The 21,850-nt window shown below is 46.3% G+C and overlaps 1 protein-coding gene across 3 annotated transcripts in view; it reads right to left on the bottom strand.

The window, feature by feature from the left end:
• Nucleotides 1–209: 209 nt before the first annotated feature.
• Nucleotides 210–21,850, bottom strand: part of LOC146799438 (uncharacterized) — a 145,412-nt gene continuing 123,771 nt past the window's right edge. The window contains exons 4-7 of one of the 3 annotated variants that reach the window (XR_014968901.1): nucleotides 9,487–9,596; nucleotides 7,937–8,162; nucleotides 7,231–7,545; nucleotides 210–1,444 (exon numbers count right to left, since the gene is read on the bottom strand). The gene's annotated coding sequence lies outside the window, so the exon portion shown is untranslated. Of the gene's footprint in view, nucleotides 1,445–7,230; nucleotides 7,546–7,936; nucleotides 8,163–9,486; nucleotides 9,597–18,010; nucleotides 18,097–21,850 lie in introns of those variants that run through there. The other 2 variants (XR_014968902.1, XM_085627005.1) reach the window with 2 other exon arrangements.

Here is a 21,850-nt window from a genome sequence, read left to right as displayed (position 1 = left end):
CGGTTAACAAGAATGGACAAGAATGAGGAACAAAAAGAGGGCTATTGGAGGGAGATATACATGTTATACAAAATGAAATGGTGCACCCAGGAGTTGTGTGGATCAGAGACAGTGTTAACCTCGAATCTCGAGGCAATGTTTTCCAGAGATAAGGTTCAAACCAGCCTTTCCATATACAATCAAATAAAGAAAGGACTGCCTCAAAAGTGTTTTCTATGGCGGAATTTTGAAAACCCATGAAAGTTTATTACACATTCAAAAGGGTGCAATACAAAAATAATAAATGCAGATGAATCAAGTCTCATTTAAATGCATACAATTATTGCCATATAGGCTCTCAGTGCTAGAACAATGCAGAATATTCAGCAAAATCAGTAGTAGACAGTCACAAATGTGGCAGTTAAATAAGAGAGAAATCTGACATCATTCCTAGTAGAGACCAAAGATATCTGGCTCCCCCGCTAATCCTAGGGTATATATAGCCATTTTCTCCATAAGAAAGGATCACAACTGCAAAATCAATCAAGGTGTGAACAAACAATTACATTATAAACAAAACAGCTTACAGAAATATCGCATAACACCATCACTTTAGCACTAACCCACTACATGAATATTCATTTGGCCCCTCTGACCTAAGGTCATCCAGAGCTTTCTGAAGGAATTAGTTATATACACAACAGCGTACCATTGTTAATCAATGCAATACCCCAAACAAATAAAAGGTCCATGAAAATAGGAATAGAATTCTGATTTACACAGCAGGTAATTATTCAGTTTGTCGCTGTCAGTTGTCCACTGTTTTACTTTGTGCTAAACCATCTTCTGGACATTTCCGTTATCTGATACTTATGCCTATTAACTTTGTATTCGTACAGAGATTCAACAATTGGGTTAACATTCATCAACTTTCAGTATGGTGGCTCAGTAATTAAAAATATCATTAGCACAAATAAGTACTTTATATTGCCTACCCTCATGACTTACTCTTTGATATTTCTGCTCTTGCCTAAAGTCTTTATATATGAGCTCCAGAATCAATTCCGGACATAAATGAGAAGAACTGACACATCTTCCTTGTTCGCCTCCTTACTTTAAACATACATAGAAATATTTTGTTGGAGAAGGCCACTTTTGATGGGTCAAAACCTGACCTGCAAACACTCCTGTCTCAGTGACCAGTTTAACTCCTTTGTACAAGAAAAGCAGTCCTTTCTCCTACATTAAAACAAAAGGAGAAAGCCTCCCATAAAGAGTTCAGGAGGATATCAGTGTGGATATCAGTAGAGCAGGCTGAGAAAGTCTTTCACACCTCTCGGTTTCAGCCTGGCGAAGGAAATCCATAACAAGTAATTTCCCTCTATTCTCCAGCACTCCTTAACTGGAACCAGAGCAGATGGCCTCCATGTTCAGCCTCTTTAGGTAAATAATTTCTACCTTGAACCTAGAAGATAAACAAACAAATACCATCAGTATTATTCACACTCATTTCAATCAGAAGATTCCCTGGCTTCCGCTAAATCTCTTGAGCTAGTTGATGTAGATGTAGAACACTAGGTTTTGTGGCAACCCGTTTGCATTTCTTGCAAAATAGTATAATAATGTGGATTCTCTGCTGACTGCCTTGCCTCCGCACCTGCAGGCCAAGGGCAGTTGGAGGGATCAGCACACCTATAGCTGGTAGATGTGAGCTTGATCACACAGATATGTGATCATTAGTGACCTTTTATAATCCTCTGTTTGATTCAGTCCAGGATTGGACATTATAGCAATGCTTCTGTTTGTCCGTACAGAGTTTCCTGATTCTTAGTTCCTGGGCAATTGCAGATCTTCGTTTGCTGAGCCTGTCCAGTTTTTCAGTGGATATATGCTTCTTGATCATTGACTATTAGTGTGAATACTCTTTTCTCAGTCATTGCCTTAGTTTCCCTACCTCCTTACCTCAGAGTTCCCAGTGTGGTTCCCCCATCAATCAATCAATCAGGCAGTGTTAGTGCAGCACGGCTTATCACTCTAAGGGTATCCAGGTTGTGATGTCCAGTCAGCCTTGGTCAAATAGCCAGGTCTTGAGCCCCTTCCTGAAGTCGTCAAGTGAAGGTGAGGTTGGAAGGTGGAGTGGGAGGTCATCCCAGGACTTGGTGGTGAGGAAGGAGAAAGAACGACCTCCACTGTAGATCGAAGATGTCTGGCGGGTTGGTGGAAGATCAGGCGGTGGTTCAGCAGCTTGAACTGCCATCTCTTCTGGACAAGCAGCCAATTAAGGCTTCTGGGATGTGGAGGTGATGTGAGTCCATTTTGGGAAGTTGACGATGACTCTGGCTGTGGTGTTCTGTATGGTCGGAAGTCGTTTGAGGAGTTGGGTGGGGGTTCCGGCATAGAGTGCATTTCCGTAGTCCAGTCAGATGGTGACGAGGGCTTGGGTTGCTGTTTTCCTGGTTTTGACAGGGATCCATCTGAAGATCTTTCAAAGCATGTGGATGGTGTGGAAGCAGGGGGAGGATACTAATTTGACCTTGCACTACATAGAGAAATCGCTGTCTAGGATGAAGCCGAGGTTGCAGGTGTTGTCAGTGGGGGTTGGCGATGGTCAGAGTGCAGTGGGCCACCATGTGTTGCCCCATGTTAAGGTGTTGCTTCCAAAGATCAGAACATCTGTCTTCTATGTGTTCAGCTTCAGGCAGATGAATCTCATCTAGTCAGTGACACTGGCCATGGCATTCCAGAAGTTGGAGTGGTGGTGGCAGGGTCTTCAGTGAGAGAGAGGATGAATTGGGTGTCATTAGTGTATGAGCTGATTTTTAACGCGTGAGTGTGGACGATGTCAGCCAATGGAGTCATATAGGCAGTGAGGAGGGTGGGGCTGAGGGAGGAGCCCTGAGAAATGCTGCAGATGATGCTCTTGGGTTCAGAGATGAAGGGCAGTTGGCGGATTCTCTGTGTGTATCCACTGAGTAAGGAGGTGATCCTCTGTAGGGCGTTTCCCCTGATGCTGATGGCGTGGAGTATGGTGATGAGAGTGTGGTGGGATACGGTGTCAAGGCTGCTGACAGGGTGAGCAGGATAATGGCTGCTCTCTCACCTCTGTCGAGGATGTATCTGATGCCGTCAGTTGCAGTGATCAAATTTGCCTCGGTACTGTGGTTGAAGAGGAAGCTGGATTGGGAGGCATCAAATAAGTTGTTTCCTTTCAGGTGATTTGTGAGGTGGAGATTGATGGCTTTCTCCAGGACTTTGGCTGGGAAGGGGAGCAGCAACATGGGGTGGTAATTCTTGAGTTTCCTGGGGTGGGCGGAGGGCTTCTTCAGGTGGGGTTTAACCTCTGTGTGTTTCCCTGCGTCAGGGACGGTGACAGCCTTGATGGAGGAGTTGAGGATGTTGTTGAGTGCGCTGCTGATTTGCTTTCATCGCAGGTTGAAGTTGTGGTTCCATAGTGAATCAAGATCATGATGGCTGTGGTACTCAGTGTGGTGAGAGGTTTCCAATTGGTGACCAGGTGGGTGTGGCTGGCATCAGGAGGTGGCCGAAGTAGGTATATTGTAGGCTGAAGTAGCTGTAGATGTCTGTTTTCCACTTGTGGAAGTAGTCTGCCAGGGAGCTTCAGAGGGCTGGGGAAGGGTGGATCCTGTTCTTAGTGGCAGACGGGCTGGAGAATTCCCTGACAATGCTGAAGAGTTTTTTTCTTGTGATTGGTGCTTGCCGCAATGCAGATAGTTAGGGTGTCCTTTCTTGGCTTCTTTGAGGCAGTGGTGGTATTTGCTGAGGTCTGATTTGAAGGTGGTGAGGTCTGAGGTGTTCCTGCTTGAGCACCATTGTCTCTCTAGTCGCTTGCATTCACATATGAGGAGCCGGAGTTTAGAGGTGAAATGGCTGGCAAACTTGCTGGATCTGCTGGTGCTGACCATTTCCATGGGGGCAACTGTGTTGGCGCAGTTGGAGATCCAGTCGTGGAAGTTTGGATGGCTAGCTCAAGATTGCTGGCAGTGTTGGGTCTGGTATTGATGAGGGCCATGGTCCATTAGATCTCTGTGATTTTGTTCCATCTGCTGTGTGCAGGCATGGGGGCTTGGTGATGGTTCCTGGTGAGCCTGCGATGGTGAAGTTGACAATGCTGTGGTCAGTCCAGGTGGGCTCGGCGTGTGGATGAATTTGAGTCTGTCATTGGCTGTGAAGATGGGGTCTAGGATGTGTCCTGCGCAGTGAGTGGAGCTAGTGACCAACTGTGTGAGGCCGATTTTCCTATGCTTACCAGGAGTTTGACGGAGTTGGTGTCATTGGGGTCATTGAGGTGGAAGTTGAGGTCACTGAAGAAAATGTAATGCTTGGTCTTGATTGCCAGGGTGGAGATGAGTTTGGAGATGGCACAGCAGAAGCTGGGGTGGGAGTCTCTTGCGTTGATTCAGATTTGGAAGTTAAGTGTTCCATGACTGATGACATGTCGTCTTTAGAGGAGGCGCATTGGAGGGGATATTTGTGGATGATGGCCATGCCTCCTCTGTGCTTGTTGGTGCGGTCTCTGTTTATCATCCTGTAGCCAAAGGGTGTTGTGATCAAGATGTCAGGGTTGAGGACAATGGGAGATAGGTCTTGGTTATGAATATCACATTGTAGATGGAAGTGGTGATAGTGTCCCTACTACCTTAGTTCTCAGAGTGATATATGTGTTTGTTTTCTTCGAAGTGTTGCCAATGTTTTCTATCCTGTTAGGACACCATTCCTTTCTCGCTTTTTGGCTTACATGACTTTTTGTTAAGTTCCCAGCCTTTGCTGTTACTACTTTGCATGTTCTTGTGTGATTACAAGGATTTGAGGGCACAGCTGAAAACTTGGTGGTGTTTCTTATCTACTGCCAGTATTGATACCTTTCATTATAACTCCATAGGTATCAGCTCTACAGACCATGCCTTTGCTAGTTGTCCTACATGTGGATATTTTCTGTCAGGATCTGTAAAGACAACAATGGTTGAGGAACTGTTGGACTTGGTCCTCTCTGCAGGGCCACCCCCAAACGCTTTACCTGTAAAATTAGGCCACACCTGATCGGCACATTTAATATTCTTATAACACCCTCGTATATGCTTTCATATGTACCCAAGGCCTGTTAATTCAATGCTACTAGTGGGCCTGTAGCACTCATTGTGCCATCCACTAAAGTAGCACTTTAAACCATGTCTCAGCCCTGCCATTGCAGCCTGTAGTGCAGTGCTAAACTGCCATGTGACCTGCCAAAATAAATATTTTCAATCTCACAAAAAGGTTGCCGGATGGTATATTGTGAAAAACACAACCAAAAGCAAGCGAAGGGAAGAAGCACTTATGTGTTAGGACGAGAACCCTCACTCACCCTTGGGTAACATGCTTCTTCATTGGGTCCCCTCTTCACACTGGGACCGCAAGGTACCCAGTGCGGGCTACAACTCCCCCGTATTAGAGGAGCGAAAGGTGTTCTTGTGTCATCCAATCTAGTGTTATGAGTGAGGGGCAGAGTGCAAAACAAAACATAAATAAGTGTGAGTTAAAACTATCTCCCAGTGGGTGAGAATTATCTTTATTGATACCCTCAGTGGATAGGTTAAAATAAGCTAAGTGAAAATAGGGTTTTGGAGCTGGTACCACTGACAATCTCAACACCAGTAAACACATTTATCATGCCCTGTTGTGAAAACGCCTTTGTGCTCACACCATACTTTCCTATTTTTTGGCCTGCATTCCTGTTGAGCAATTGCACTGTGCACACAACTGAGTCTGATTGTGGAATAAACCTCAATGAAGGATGTGCCTGTACAAATTGGCATGCAGCATCTGTAGAGAATCCTTTCACTTAAAGGGAGCAAGCAGTAAGCTCTATCTCTCCGGTAGCACCGTCAAAACCGACCATCTCATGCAAACAGACCATCTTTATCAGCAGATATCATGTGTCTTGTCTTCTGTCACATAATGACAATCCCTCAGCCCCAGGTCCATCAACTATCCAAATCAGCTGAGATCCAGGAACTGGAAAGCATAGAAGGAAACTGTTAGAACTGAGATTTCTGATTGCCTGCGGTATGCACCCAGCCCAGGCAGGAACCACCATTCTAGTCATGGTAAGCTAGATGTACAATAAGATATCCTGTGCTCACCATCTGGTAGCTTGGTGCAAAGCAGTCAGGCTGATCTACAAAGGAAATGTGTTAAGTATTTAAGCAACACACATACAGTAACAAAACAAATACACCACAAAAAGACTCCACACAAGTTTAGAAACATAGAGAATAGTTACCTGAGCAAATACGTGACACAAATCCAATCAGTAGAAGTCAAGATATGAATTTTTAAAGATTGAATAAAAAAATAGTGTTCAGAAGTCACTAGTGGTCAAAAGGTTACTTGATGTTGCAAGGGGCTATTGTAAATCTAAAGGTCATGATGACCGCGATGGAGGGCAGACCGTCTACAGGACCCACACGGGGCCCACTGAGAAAATACCTTTGATGGAGCAAAGAGTCGATGCTGTGGGCTCGATGCGTCGATCTTTTCCACGCAGTCAGGTCGCTGCGTTATCGTGGACTTCACTGAACTGAAGGTAATGCATTGCAGTCAAGGAGAGCGTCATCGTGGAGCCCTGTAGGCTGTGGGTCGGCTGCCGTAAGGCAGCCGCTGCGGCATTGTCAAAGGGCTATGCGGTACAACTTGTCACGCAGTTCATGCAGTGTGTAGGTTTTTGATGAAAATAGCTGCCTCTGAACCCACTTCTAAGGCCCAGAGCTTGGAGCGGGCGCCTTAGGCAGGGTTAGGACTTGAGAATGAGAAATATTTATTAAGTGCATACTCTTGCCTGGGGGCGTCTTGGCTCTACAAAAGACATGACGGTACAGAATCTGTAGTCCTAATGGGTAGTAATACTAAATATGGAGAGCATACCTCCTATTGCTGTGCAAAAAGCCACGTTTTCAGAGACTTTCTGAAAACAAAGTGAGGGAGCTGTTTTGAGTTCCAAGGGTAGGCCATTCCAGTGTGGGGCATTGGTCCTGCAAAAACATTTTCCACCCCAGGTTACCCTTCTAAAAGAGGGACCTTCTGGATTCATAGCTAAGCCTGACCGGAGAGTCCTACCTGTCGAGAATGCTCCATTTGGGCTGCTAGTTGCAGCATGGGCGATCCGTGCAATGCTAAAAGGACGCGTCGGACTGGAAGGTACGCTTCGCGTTATATTTCATGTTAGCGTCTCCTTCGCGTCCGGGGGTCACTCACCTGCTTCTGGGTCCCGTGGCACTGTTGGTTCCTGTTTCCTCATGTCGAGTTCTCGGTCGGCGTCTCCACATCTTCTCAGTGGCCCTGTGGGAAACCTTCCTGTTTCAAGAAAAAGAAAAGAAAATGGAAGAGCATTGCGTAGTCAAGGCGGTAATGCACTTGCTCTTTAGATGCTTAAATAGTAGTTCTAGAGAATATATTGGAAAATACTTATCTGATGGGGTCTCCATGGTTGAAATGGCCATCTGCATTCCTCATTGTTGTATTGTTGTAGGCGCGCTGAAGTATAGCAGTCAGTACATTAGATTCCTGAAACTTTAAGGAAATAAGAAATACGTTACCCTGCACATTTGTGCATTTTTATTTGTATGTATTGCTTACTTAAAACTTTCCTATGGGTTTATGACTAGGCTATCATTTTTGGGCTAAATTTCTTTTTCTATGTTCCTGTTCATGGTAAGCCCATTGCATAGTATCTCTACATTGCATACAAAGGGATGGGGTACACATTGTGATATTTTCTGTTTGCTGTTTCCCATGCAGAATTACTCATTGATTTCCGAAACACTTTTTTGGGATGCTAGTGGAAGAGGGGAAAGCCACAGGTAGAGAATATTGACATATGTGTTAGATACTGTTTACGAACTTGTTTCTCTCTATCTTACGCAGAGTCTTACTCTAATGCCTTGTTTACAGGGTCACGTACCTGTCCAGTGACGAAACTGGCGATCCAAGTCCTACAGAAGAACCTTCTTCTTTTTGTTCCTTCCCTTGTTTCCCCTCTTCGTCTGCACACTGGTTTGCTTTGACTTTGTTGGGCAGACTAGGTGATAGCGGGAAGTGGAGATCTACTCTTCAGTCTCTTGCCTCTCGTTCCTGTGGAAACCTCAGGTGAGCCTTGATAGAACGTGATGCCCACATTGACTTTCCACCTGAACGAAATGGAGGAGCATCAAATTACACTCACCGATCTGGCAGACATGATAGGAAATTTACAGAAGGAGACACAAGCACTCACATTAAGAGTAGATACGGTACAAAGAGATACTACACAAACCACCTCCACAGGGCCAGCACAGGGGGCCACAGGGGATGACTTTTCTCCCTACTCCACCTCCTCGGTCTCAGGGAATCAAGGTATACAGGTCACTACCCAGCTTCCATACCTTCAGCCCCTCCCTAAAGGTTTATGGGAGATCCCTCACGATTCACCTCCTTCATTAACCAATGCCAGTTACACTTCATGTGTAAGGCAGCCAGCTTTCCAACTAAACAAGAAAAGGTGGCGTTTGTGCTTTCATATCTGTGGGGTGTGGCAGCCATTTGGTCCATACCATTGGTTGATCATAATGATCCTCTCCTTTATGACTATAACACCTTTAAAGAAGAGTTAAATAAATTGTTTGACAGACATTTCTTTATCTAGTCTGTTGATTCAGAGCTGTTAAATCTTAAACAGGGGACCAAAGATTTGATGACATATATTGCAGAGTTCAATCACTTAGTAGCAGAGGCTAGATGGCCTATGGTTAAATGTAGTGCCTTGTTTTATAAGGGACTCAAGGATGAACTGAAAGATCTTTTGGCTCAAGTGTTGGATCCTCCTGACACCTGTAGCGCTCTCATAGATCTGATGGTGAAACTGGACCACAGGCTACACTAAAGGAAGAAGGAAAGAGGCCGTGCTGACACACAGCTTGTTTTCTATAAAGAGAAAAAAACTGAAGAAGAAAAAACAATGTCAGAAGCAGACCCTATGCAGACAGGCAGCATTAGGGTCCCATTACAGATAAGGAAAGACAGCGTTGAAGGGACATGAAATTGTGTTTGTATTGTGGGAAGCAGGGGCATTCCATGAAAGATTGTCCTGTTAAACCAACATAAGGAATCGGGAAACTACTAAACCCAAAGTCTAAGAGGACAAGAGCTTCGGGTGGGTCAGGGTTGATAGTCTCCCAACATATCCCTCAGAATGACTCACGACTGACTACCTCCCATTTTTAGGTCTCGCCTATGCAGCGCGCATGCGTTGCATAGGAGGGGACCTCTTGTAATCGATTGGCTTTTTCAGCGAAAAATGTGCACGCATTGCATTGCTTTCAATGGCAACGCATGCACGTTTGGCGATTCCCTTGCGGGAGCGAGCTTTATATGGTGCCCCTTCTCGCTCCCGCACTCCCCCCTCAGCGTCTACAGGCGCGCAGGGGCCATATGTTATCTCACGCCATACCCGCTTTCACTTATCTCGTGCCATACCCGCTTTCACTTTCGTAGAAGCAGTGATGAATATCGGCCCCAGCTAGGCCAGCAGGACACAAGGGTTCGCTCTCCTGCAAATGGAATCTACAAGGAAGTTGGCACGGAAACTGCAAAGTACAAAGACAAAGTTTATTAACCCTTAAGGGTGGTCCTACAACCCATACAACACTCTTCAGTATTGCATAGGGTAGCACAAAGAACTTGCGTACACGGTCCCCTTTTATACACAACAGAGGGGCTCATAAGTGGGTGGATACAACATGAAGCAAGGAATGTTGCCTTTTATGGACATTTTCAATACAGAATCAATATGTGAGCGGAGTAACTAATTTCCTGAGCCCGCGAAAACATGGTCAAGCAAGGAATAACTGATAACAGATGTGGTCAAGTCTGGGCATGCGCCAGACGGACAAAGGGACTATTTATAGACTGTTACTAGGCAGATTACAAGAGCAACTGACACGGAGATAGGACTCTTCTCGTGCCACGCACGTGGAGGCATGACAATACAAAATGGAGTCCATACTTTGGTCAACATAACGGGAGAAACTCGGTCATATAAGGGGAATTCATGTCTTTAGTGAATGCTTACTCACATCGTTATTTCAATTTTCAACAGACGACCCTTTCAGCATTTACTGAAGACATCCGGTTTGTTAGGATAATCATCGTATATATCAATCTTCATCATTTCTTCTATTTCTTTAGTCATATGTTTCTGGTAAGTGACATTGGCAATAGCTTTCTTATCAGGAATGCAGAGTGACACACATAGGGAACAGAGTAAAGGACCACATTGAATACAAATGCAACAAGAAAACAAAACTGCCACAATAATACAGAGACCAGTTAGGACCTTCCACCCCCATGTGGTGATCAACGCCCAAAACCATCCGGAAAAGGTCCAAGTACCATTTTCTGTATGGATTTCAGCTGCAATTTTATGCAGTTTATTGATAGCATTATAAACTGATGGCGTGTGGTCAGGAATAAACACGCAACAACTACTTCCGATAATTTTACAAGCTCCACCTCGGTCAGCTAACATAACATCTAACACCATGCGATTCTGCAATGCAACAATTCTAGTAATTTGTAATTCTTCCGTAAGATTCCCAAGAGCAGCAGCAGTTTGATTTGTCACAGCCTCTACCACTCTTGTTAACCTTCGAACTTTCCTACTATTTAGGGCAGCTCCAACAAAGAAAAACAATCCTAAATTAAAATCAATATACTGCTGCAGACTGGTGTCAGTCTGGTCCACGTCATCAATCGATAGAGTACGTTTATACCTATTTACAGTCACATTATTCAACAACTTCAAATCTTTATGATAAGATGCAGGCGCCAAGAATACAGGGGGTAATAGGAATGCTACATAACATACTCCAGACCAACCGGCTGGCAAACGGTAATAACCCTTATTTCCACATACGAAGTATGTATTATGGGATGCTAAGAAGGTACTGTTATTCAATCCGTCGATGTTTAAAATAGTGATGCAATCACTAACACCAACAGGAATATAACCCACACTCTGGACACACAGGTCCGCTTGAGCTTGTGCCACTTGAATCACAAATCGGTCTTTCCCCACGGTGTCTCTGGTGTTCGTGAAAATATAGGGAATCGATTCATTGTCTGGTCGATACTCTTCCCATTCCCAAATTGTCCCATTCGCTTGCGGGTATCCATCTTTATCCTGATGACATTCCCTATTAAGTCTGAAGAGTAATCGTCCCACTGTAGGTTTCCGGGTGGCAAAAAGCAAGGTGTACCATGCTCTACAGGAGCCGTTATGAGAGAAAGGAAGGGGTATGAACGGAGTCCCTCCTTTCTTCTGGTGAGCCGGCATCATACCACATATCCAACAGTTCGTAGCATTAGTGGCAACATGGGTGTGATGCAACATCTGGATGAAAGTGTTATTCAAATAAGACTGACGATGCTTCAACTCTTGATACGGTAGTGTATAGAAGTAGTGCTCCTCAGGCACTGGAGTAGTCAAGACAAGTAACTTTCGAGCAGGAGTCACATCCTCCACAAACCACGTGGTTATCCCAACAATAGCTACTGTAAACATAAAACCTGTTGCACAAAGGATTTTCTTTTTCTCCATGTCAGAATAAAAAAAATCAATATCTTCCTGAAACTAAAAGGTTGTCAGAACTCTTCCCCTTAGGCAGCGGTTGATTTCTTCACCAACGGGCCAAGACGGGTGTCGCTACACTAATGCAAGGGCTGATCCCCCCCCCCCTTGCCTCATTGGCTCTCCGTTTCACTAACCCAAGGGCCGAATTCACTTCCTCGGTCTGAGATGATATCGCCTTCCTCCAGGAATCACGTGGTCCGGAAAGAGCTCCTTAGTGTCGTTCGGTTCCACAGCACGGCCTTTCTCTGCAGTCAGAATTTCTCGATGGTCGGTCAATACAGCAGGCTCCACCAATCCGGGCGGCACTTTGCGACAGTGCAGGGAATGAATCCAATTATTTTGGTTGGAAACCCGCACAGCCGTCCTCGTTGCAAGTAGGACTTGCTCAGGACCAACCCATCTCGGCTCCAAGCTGACCTTCGCCGGTGGACCGATCAGGGAGCACCTCCCGGACCTGTTGATGAATAGAAACCAAGTTATCCGTTAACTGAGCCAGATAATCATTCATCATTACACAAGGTACATCATACACAGCCTTAGGTCGTGGTGGACCCCAAATATTCATTGGGCGTCCAAAAACAATCTCGTACGGTGTAAGACCAGTTCGAGAGTGCGGTATCGATCTAATTGACAATAATGCCAGCGGTAAAGCATCTGGCCAAGTCAAGGAAGTCGAAGCTTGGATCTTAGCGATCTTGAGCTTCAGTGTACCATTATACTTCTCGACCAGTCCTGCAGACTGAGGGTGAAACACTGCGTGGAACTTCTGAGTGATGCCCAGACCCTTCAGAACATACTTTATAACATCCGCTATAAAGTGGGGTCCGTTATCACTCCACAGCAGTCTACAAACACCATATCGGGGGAAGAACTCCTTCAATAGCATCTTGGCGGTAGTCATTGCAGTATTATCTTTCGTAGGTTATGCCTCGACCCATTTACTAAAGGCACATACCACTACTAGAACATACTTCAAATTCTTACAGCGCTCAAGCTGGATATAATCCATCTGCAAAACCTCAAAGGGTGCAGTAGGTGTCGCAAATCCTCCTGCTGGAGTTCGAGTACCCTTTCCTGGGTTGTACCTCAGGCAAATCATACAGGTCTGCACCACCCTCTTTGCCGTGCTAGCAATCTCCGGATGCTCCCAGACTTGGGTAAGCAATTTTACAATTGCGGAAGCTCCAACATGTGCTAGCCCATGTGCCATCTGAACCATAGGTTGTACAAAAGCTGTGGGTAGCTTCCATCTATCCATCTGCTTATTTCTCCAACAACCCTCATCATCCAATTCTCCATCATTGGACCATTGCTCCCGTTCTTTGTCAGAAGCGGTCCTCTGTATTTCCAGCACCTCTCTTTTCGCATCGTACCATCTTTCTACCTGCGACTTTACTACATACATGGCAGTAGCACCGTTCTGCATCGCAGTCTCCCGTGCCACCCGGTCTGCCAAAGCATTTCCTTCTCCGACTTTATCAACCACTTTCTTATGGGCACTACATTTAATGATAGCAATTTTCCTCGGATATGTCAATGCAGTCAAAAGGTTGTGAACTAACTCTCCATGCATTATTTGTACTCCATGCGATGTTAGAAACCCTCTCTCCTTCCAGAGTAGGCCGAAATTGTGCGCTACTCCGAAAGCATAGCGGCTATCTGTATAAAAATTCACACACAATCCTGTACTGAGCTCACATGCTCGTGTTAATGCTATCAGTTCCGCTGCTTGAGCTGATTTCTGTGGTATGCGTGCTGTCTCCACTATTGTTTGCAATGTGGTAATTGCATACGCTGCTGAAGTCGTACCATCTGGTAGCTTCAGGCATGATCCGTCCACCCACAGTTCTCCATCTACATCTGGAAAGGGCGTATCCTGGAGATCAATACGACCCTTTGTTTGTTCCTCAGTCACAAGAATACAATCATGTGCTTTCCGCGCCTCAGACTGAGCTTCCGGGAACGGCAACAATGTAGCCGGGTTTAACGTTACACACCTCTTTAACGTAATATGAGGAGCCAAAAGCGTCAGCTCATATCCCGTTAAACGGGCACTGGTCAAATGCTGCGTCTTTGTCTGATTAAGCAAGGCATCAACAGCATGGGGGACTAATACCAACAGCTTATGAGATAACACAATTCCCTCGCTTTGGCGTATTGACACAGCTGTCGCCGCCACCGAGCGAAAACAACCAGGCAATGCTCGGGCAACAGGATCAAGTACAGCTGAAAAATACGCACAAGGGCGCTGCTTGTCGCCATGCATCTGCACTAAAACCGATAATGCACATCCATCTTTCTCATGCACATACAGCGAAAAGGGTTTTGTATAATCAGGAGTCCCTAACACTGGTGCTGAACAAAGGGCCTGTCGCAATTTCTGGAAGGCAGTGTCACACTCATTTGACCAAGGAAGCGGAATAGGTGTGTCTTTTGTCAAAAGGGCTAACAATGGCTTGGCTATGTGTGAAAACCCTAGTATCCATTGCCTACAAAAAGAAACAAGATCCAAAAATGCACGCACGTCCTTCTGCGTGGAAGGCACTGGCGTGTCCAAAATTACTTGAATACGATCTGGTGTGAGTGCACGCCCCTCCTTAGACAAAAGGTGACCCAGATAAGTCACCTTTGGTCTACAGAACTGCAATTTTTTCCTCGACACTTTGTGATTGTGAGATGTCAGAAAGGAAAGCAAGGATAAAGTGCTTTTCTCACACAGCTCTGGAGTGTCAGCTGCCAACAAGATGTCATCGACATATTGAATGAGGGCGACACCCTCGGGCAGAACAAAGGAGTCCAATTGTCTTTTCAAAGCTTGACTGTAAATGCTAGGGCTTTCTGTGTAGCCCTGAGGAACTCTACAAAATCGATAAGACCTATTATTCAGAGTGAAACCAAAAAGGTATCGACTATCGGGATGAATAGGAATCGAAAAGAAAGCATTTTTCAAATCAATGACTGAAAACGTCGTCGCCGTAGGCGGGACCAAAGTAAGCAACGTCGTGATATCAGAAACCACTGGATACTGAGGTATCACGATCTTGTTTACTTCTCTCAAATCAATTATAAACCTATAAACTTTGGCATCCGTATCCTTTTTCAAAATGGGTAGAATGGGACTATTACAGACGTTGTAGGGAACTTCCTCCACTACTCCCACCTTAATCAAATCCTGCACAATCTGTATAAGGGCCTCCTCCCCCTCCTGGGAAATACGATACTGCGGGAGGCGTGGTAACACCGCCCCCTCCTTGACACTAATATGGACAGGCGGAATCACCATCTGTCCTACATCGGTATCCGAAACGGCCCACAAAGTACGGGGGAGAGTTGCTAACACGGTATCCTCTGCAACCACACACATCCGTTCAGACAGAGGGTGATTATCATTTAATATCACACGCACACCAGCGGGGGAGCAGCGGATCGTAGCTCTGAAGTGCTTGAGCATATCAAGACCCATAATGTTGTCCGGCGTGTTCGGGGCAAGCAAAAACGGACAGGGTGCAGAAAAAGAATCAACCTGAAATGTGAGGGGTCGAGAAAGAGGGCTTCGGGAGAGCGTACCGTCAAACCCTACCGATGTAACCATTAAGCCAGATGGGGGAGCCCTCGGAACCAATTGTTTAGACAGCGCACTACGAGTCGCTCCTGTATCTACTAGGAACTGATCAGTAGAACCCAAAACCTCCGCTGATACATAAGGACCCTTCTGATCAACCGGCACCTCAACTGATTCTAACCCCCATCCAACGCATTCCTATGCATGCTGTGAATCATGGTACCCAGAGCGGTCAGTCCCTGACACTTGATACTGGTTCTGTCGATCAAAGACATTAGGTCTATTTCGTTGCTGCCCGGTAGGTTCAAAGCGAGCGTGATCATTAGAATTCCCTCTAAAATTCGAAAAACCCCCTCTACCTCTCGGTCCACCCTGATTATGCCCCTGACGCGATGCATACAACGCCGGGCAATCTCTGGCCCAGTGTCCCGATTGTTTACAATACGCACATTGATTCCTATTCAAATCAGATCAGCCCAAAGGAGGACCATAAGATCCTCCCCTACCTCTATTGATACCCCGACGAGGCGGACCATACACTTGCGCTAACATCACCTTCGTTTTTAAATCTTTCGACTTCTTCTCCTCCTGCCCCTTCGCTTCCTGCTCCTGACGCTCATAATACTGAGCTATAGTCAGGAGGGCTGTCGGAGACGCGGTGGACCAAGAACTTTCACTCGCTTTTAGGCGGGCTGCTATTGCCGGTAGTAAATTCGCCACATATTTATCAGCAAAGAGGTGTCGACCCGTATCATCCGTAAGTGACTGACCACTAAAATCATGAAATGTCTCCTCAAAGCGCGTAAAGAAATCTGCAACTGATTCATCAACTTTACACGAAGCTAACATATTCCAGTCAATCTTTTTAGGGGGAATGATTGTTTTTAACTTGGTCAAAATAGCAGCGGGGAGATCTAGGATAATCTGAGGTGGTTTCTGCGCGGGCTTCCTCTCCCTATCCTCATCCTCAAGTTCAGACCACCGAGCCTTAAAAGCGGCAACATCGTCCACCTTCCGTACGGATTGCCACATATCCGGTGGTAAAATAAGCCCAAAGAACAGATCTATATCTGCTAAGGTCATAGTGCAAGAATTCAAGGCCCCCTCGACTTCTTCGTAAAAAGCCGCTGGATTCTTGCGGGGATCAGGCAATGCATTTTTTAATGCCATAACATCAGCCCTATGCCAAGGAGTATAAACCCAATTGTACACAAAATATCCTTTAGCATCAGCGGAGGTAATATCCGCACTAGTTCCCGCTCCTTTAGGAGGAACATACAAAGGTGCCGCCTCTCGCATTGGTTTAGCATGCACTAGGTCGCTCTTATCTGAGTGGGAGGTAGATGATTGGTCATCACCGACACGTGAATCCGACTGCTTTTCCTCCTCTGCTTTTAGGCGCGCTCTCTCTTTAAGGTCACTCGCTGCATCCCGCAATGCAAACAGCCGTCGAGCCGCATCAGGCGCCTTAGAGGGAGAAAAAACACTGTTACGCAATGCTTTAGCATCTAATATTACATCATCAGGCTCAAAAACTGCCGAATATTTCCGAAAGACAGTAATCACTTCATCAGAAAAGTGGCCCAAAAAATACAACTTCTCTCTATCCTGCCACTTCTCCCAAGAATTCAACAACTCAGCAAGGGATAACTTGCCCTTGAGTGCACGAAAAGAAACTTGCCGAAGCTCACCCATTCGGTCAACCGATAACATGGACCGCGTGTCTACCTTATCTGAAACCGATCCAGAATCCTGTGACCTCGGGGCAGACGCGCCAACATAAGGGGGCGGAGAGCGATCTAGTAAATAAAAATCATCGTCAAGATTAGTAAGGACAGGATAAAGTGACTGACGGACAGCATATTGACCCGAGACTTGCAGCCTACGCTCTTTCTCTTGTCTCTCCGTCTGTTCTCTTTCCTCCCGACGCTTCGCTTCCTGTGCTCGCACATGATCATTCTTCCGTTGCTCTTTATCAAACAGCGCTTTCTCACGTTTCTCTCGCTCACGCACTTCCTTCACCCATAACCGGACGCACTCAAACATGTCTTGACGAGCACGCCGTTTACACATACACTGTTCCACATACTCAATCTTACGCATATCAAACGACCCATACAAAGGCCATCGTAACTCAGGATCCTTTCTGGTATATTTCCTCCATACTGTGCTGTACATTATGGAAGAAAGACCATGCTTCACATACATATCCCTATTAGGAGTCCCCTCTGGGGGAGCTGGAGCAGATTCCTCGAGGTTTAACCGGTTTCCAAAGCAGCAGCACCACTTACGGAGTGCGCTAAAAGCAGGCATGCTCAAAAATAATGCAACATATGCAGTATTATCAAAAATGGCACTTAAACGTTGCGCCGTTCAAAGTTACACAGCTCCGGAGAAATATCTCCACATTACCTGCCTATATGTGTTGCAACGCATATATTCTCACAATAATCAATACAAGATATGACCGGTCATCACAAATCAAACTCAAATAGCCAAACCCGGCTTCAAAAACTCGGAGCAAGTACCGTACAGCGGTTCTTACCAATCAAGAGTGTCCAGGTTCCAACTGCCAAGCTCCAAAATTCGCCCAGACGGCTGTCACGGCAGGACCGACAGAAGAGGTCTCAGTCGAGGACCGGCGCTACCCAGATGGTCAGCTCGGAAGGGGAGGAAGAAAACCTCGGGATGCCAGGACTAAAGTGCCTCTGGCAGTGATCACATCCCCGGCCAAATTCCTCACCCTCGTCACGACCAGTCCTTCGAGCATCCGAGTCGCCGATGAGCCCCACGTGACGGGCGCCAATTGATGAATATCGGCCCCAGCTAGGCCAGCAGGACACAAGGGTTCGCTCTCCTGCAAATGGAATCTACAAGGAAGTTGGCACGGAAACTGCAAAGTACAAAGACAAAGTTTATTAACCCTTAAGGGTGGTCCTACAACCCATACAACACTCTTCAGTATTGCATAGGGTAGCACAAAGAACTTGCGTACACGGTCCCCTTTTATACACAACAGAGGGGCTCATAAGTGGGTGGATACAACATGAAGCAAGGAATGTTGCCTTTTATGGACATTTTCAATACAGAATCAATATGTGGGCGGAGTAACTAATTTCCTGAGCCCGCGAAAACATGGTCAAGCAAGGAATAACTGATAACAGATGTGGTCAAGTCTGGGCATGCGCCAGACGGACAAAGGGACTATTTATAGACTGTTACTAGGCAGATTACAAGAGCAACTGACACGGAGATAGGACTCTTCTCGTGCCACGCACGTGGAGGCATGACAATACAAAATGGAGTCCATACTTTGGTCAACATAACGGGAGAAACTCGGTCATATAAGGGGAATTCATGTCTTTAGTGAATGCTTACTCACATCGTTATTTCAATTTTCAACAGCAGGCGCACTGTCCCATACTCGCCTTCGTTGACAAGCCAGTGCTTCACGAGGCAAACCCCGATAACTCATTGCCGTGCATGCCTCCTAAGATATGGTGGCTGGCTCCAGATATGAGGTGCTCATTTTATCAACAGCGACGATGAAAGACCTTGTCACCATTCTTGGCATTAGAACCTGTGACTTGCTGAGTACACACAGAATTTTCAGCAGTGGTGCCGTCTGCTAAGCACGGACGTACATGGGCCACATATAGAAGAAATGATTCACGCGTGCGCCTTAGCTGGATCACTGTGGCCGACACAGCTGCCAGCGGTCTGAAAGGCTCGGGGTTGGCCAGAAAGTACTTCACTATGCACAGTATAGGGGGTTAAATAGAGCATATGAACTTGCGGCAGAACGAACTCAAAGGAGACTCTCATGTGCGAGAGACCTGAACAAAGACAGACCTTGTTCGCAGCACAGGGTGGCAGTGAGAGCTCTCTACAAGCTTGGGACTCTTCTTATGCCACGCTGTGGGCGCCTGGCATTTCCCTGCTGCGCAGTCAAAACGCACTTTTTGGTAGCATAGGGCAGTTCCACACTCTTTTCAGTGCTTGATTTATAAAAGAAAGAGTGCCGGTCCACAAATGTGGCCTCTGAAGCCTGTGGCTGGTGCAAATAAATGTAGGCGGGCACATACCGAGGCAGCGTGTCCTAAATCTACTTCATGCCTCTTTAAACACTCTCTGCACGTTTATCGCACTCTTGCTGGTTCCTGGCTGCTTTCTCCCTTTATGACGGGGTTTCCATCTTTCTGCTTTGTTTGGTGTCCCTCTCTTGCTTTCGGTAAACGAAGCAGAAAAATAAGTGCCGGTCCCCAAAAATGAGTGCCGGTGACCCCACCGGCTCAAATTAAGCACTGCTCTTGGTACTCATAACAGCACAAATCTCTTCCACTAAGGCTGTCAGGACTGCCACATGTGTTGCCACGGCCCTGGTCAATGTAGCAGTCAGTGGCTGCCAAGATCTCCTCACAGAGGTGGGACCTCTGTTCTCCTGGCACACAATGCCAGGCCTTGTCATGTCACCCTCCTTCGATGACTTGTTTGGCACCACAGTGTAATAGCAAAGCTTTCAACGGAGCCAGGCCACACTGCGAGTCCGCTGTGCCACCAGGCCTCAGCATATCACCCTCCACAGTGGTGGCAGAGAGGCCACTCATGCCCCATGCGCACCCTCTCCTTCTCTGGTGGGTTGGCCGTGCCCAGGTATGTACCGGTTCCGGCTCGTCAGCTGCTCATCTAGCAGTAATTAACACGCGGGCTGGAATGTTTACCTCGTGTTTCGTGTCACAAACCACCGAAATGCATTGTTTGCACAGACCCAGTCTGCAGCCAGTCAGCTGCAGTGTCCCATGACAGCTTCACTTCGCAATGTTGTTCTAGTCTGCAGCCTCTGATATACGAGACAGAGTACCTTACTGGCATGACAAGTACAACAGGCATTGCCAAGGAAATCATACAATGTGCGTGAAATACAGGCATCCACATTTTGGACACGCACTGCTTTTGAGCTGTGTTTTCAGCTGCAGCTGGGGGGAAACCCAAACGATCTGGTACAAATGCATTCTAACCAGGTCCCATTTCAGCAGGAAAGTTATACACATCTCATTTAGACGTGTGTAGAAAAAAATAGTATACAGGTTTAATCAAAATGTCAACACCAAGAGAGTAAGTGATTACAGTACTTTCTTTCATTTATCTGCAGGAATTCTGGAGAGGGATATGTGGCATTCTTGGGCGAGATACCGCACGCTACCTCTATTGGCTGCATTAAATAACAAAAAGCAAATAGGTCTTGTCCTTATAATGTGAGTGGCAAGTAGTTTGCTGTGCCAATATTTCTCAGTAAAATATTGTTTAAAACCTGAAAGAAAACAAATGTCAAAATACTATAAGAAATGCAAACACATACCGGACCGGCTTTAGCGCTGGTAGTTGGCACCCTTAATGACCACCCTTTAACAGTGCCCCTCAAGCCTCGATACTATCTCTCTTTCTCTCAGATGCATTTAAATATATTATAGTGCCACTCATACCAGTATAGGGTGTCAAAACACTATACGTCAAAGAGAGACAATCAACCATACGTGTGTAAATCACTGTATAGGATATGTTACATAAGACAGAGGACTACAAGGTGGAGGAGTCACGTGACAGCCGTACTGGTAGGCAATATAATTTAATTGTGATTGGTCTGGAGAAGGACAAACTCAGAATGTAAAAGGTAACACCATGGGTGGGGGTTCTCTTTAATAATCAGGATTGATTTCTCTCCAAATGAACCCTTTTTGCAACATTAATAATCAAAAGACTGGTGGAAAATCATAACACTACAATTTATACTTTACAGTTTGCATGCAGCTCTTTGATTTCAGTTAATAGCTCACTGTTCTATGTTAGGAGTTTTAACTTAGAAACTGCAAGAAACAAAAGGGTCTCTCTGACAAAAGCAGTAACCCACTGACCTATTTTCATATTATGCACTTTGTTATCTGCATGTTACATGTTCTGTCCAGAAGGCACATTAAGGTGCCGATTCGGATCCTGGAGAAACCGGGTACGAACTGTCGGTCGAAGGGTTTTCTCCGTCCGACTCGTACCCGGTTGTAAAACTTTACAAACATGCAAGTACGATTCGCACGAAAACACCAACCGAGGAAAATAACCATACAAATGACATCCGGAAAAGCGCCGACGTGACGTCGGGACGCATGCAGCCTGCGTTCCACGAACCAGGAAGTACGATTCGCACCGACGTCATCCCGCACGGAGAATATTTCCCGGCAGCCAAAAACTGCCGGGAAATCAGGACGACGCGCACAAGGAGCACCTGTACGTGACGGACAGACATGGACCCGAACCTACGTGTCATCCCGGCCCTCATAGCAGTCGACCTCCTCTACAGGTACCGACGCAGACGCCGCAGAAGGTCAGAACAACACCCAGGGGCAAAGGGGGGGGGGCAGGGGCAGGACACAAACCCCCACCCAAGTCACACAGCTCACATGCCCTGGACATACCTGACCTCCAGGCCCTGGTCACTTCAAGGGGGTGGGGGCGTGTCCAGCAACGCCAGCGTCCGCCACAACGGAAGTGGATGACGACGCGAACCGGCAACACAACAATACAGGTACGTACAGTACCCACGCCTTAAGAGCGTGGGTACGAGTCGTGCCACGCCCACACCTACGTCACCCCAA

The sequence above is a fragment of the Triturus cristatus genome, chromosome 9 (genome assembly GCF_964204655.1).
Source record: "Triturus cristatus chromosome 9, aTriCri1.1, whole genome shotgun sequence".
Classification (NCBI taxonomy): Eukaryota; Metazoa; Chordata; class Amphibia; order Caudata; family Salamandridae; genus Triturus; species Triturus cristatus.
The sequence above is the reverse complement of the archived record's forward strand: the minus strand, read 5'-3'. Positions and strand labels throughout refer to the sequence as shown.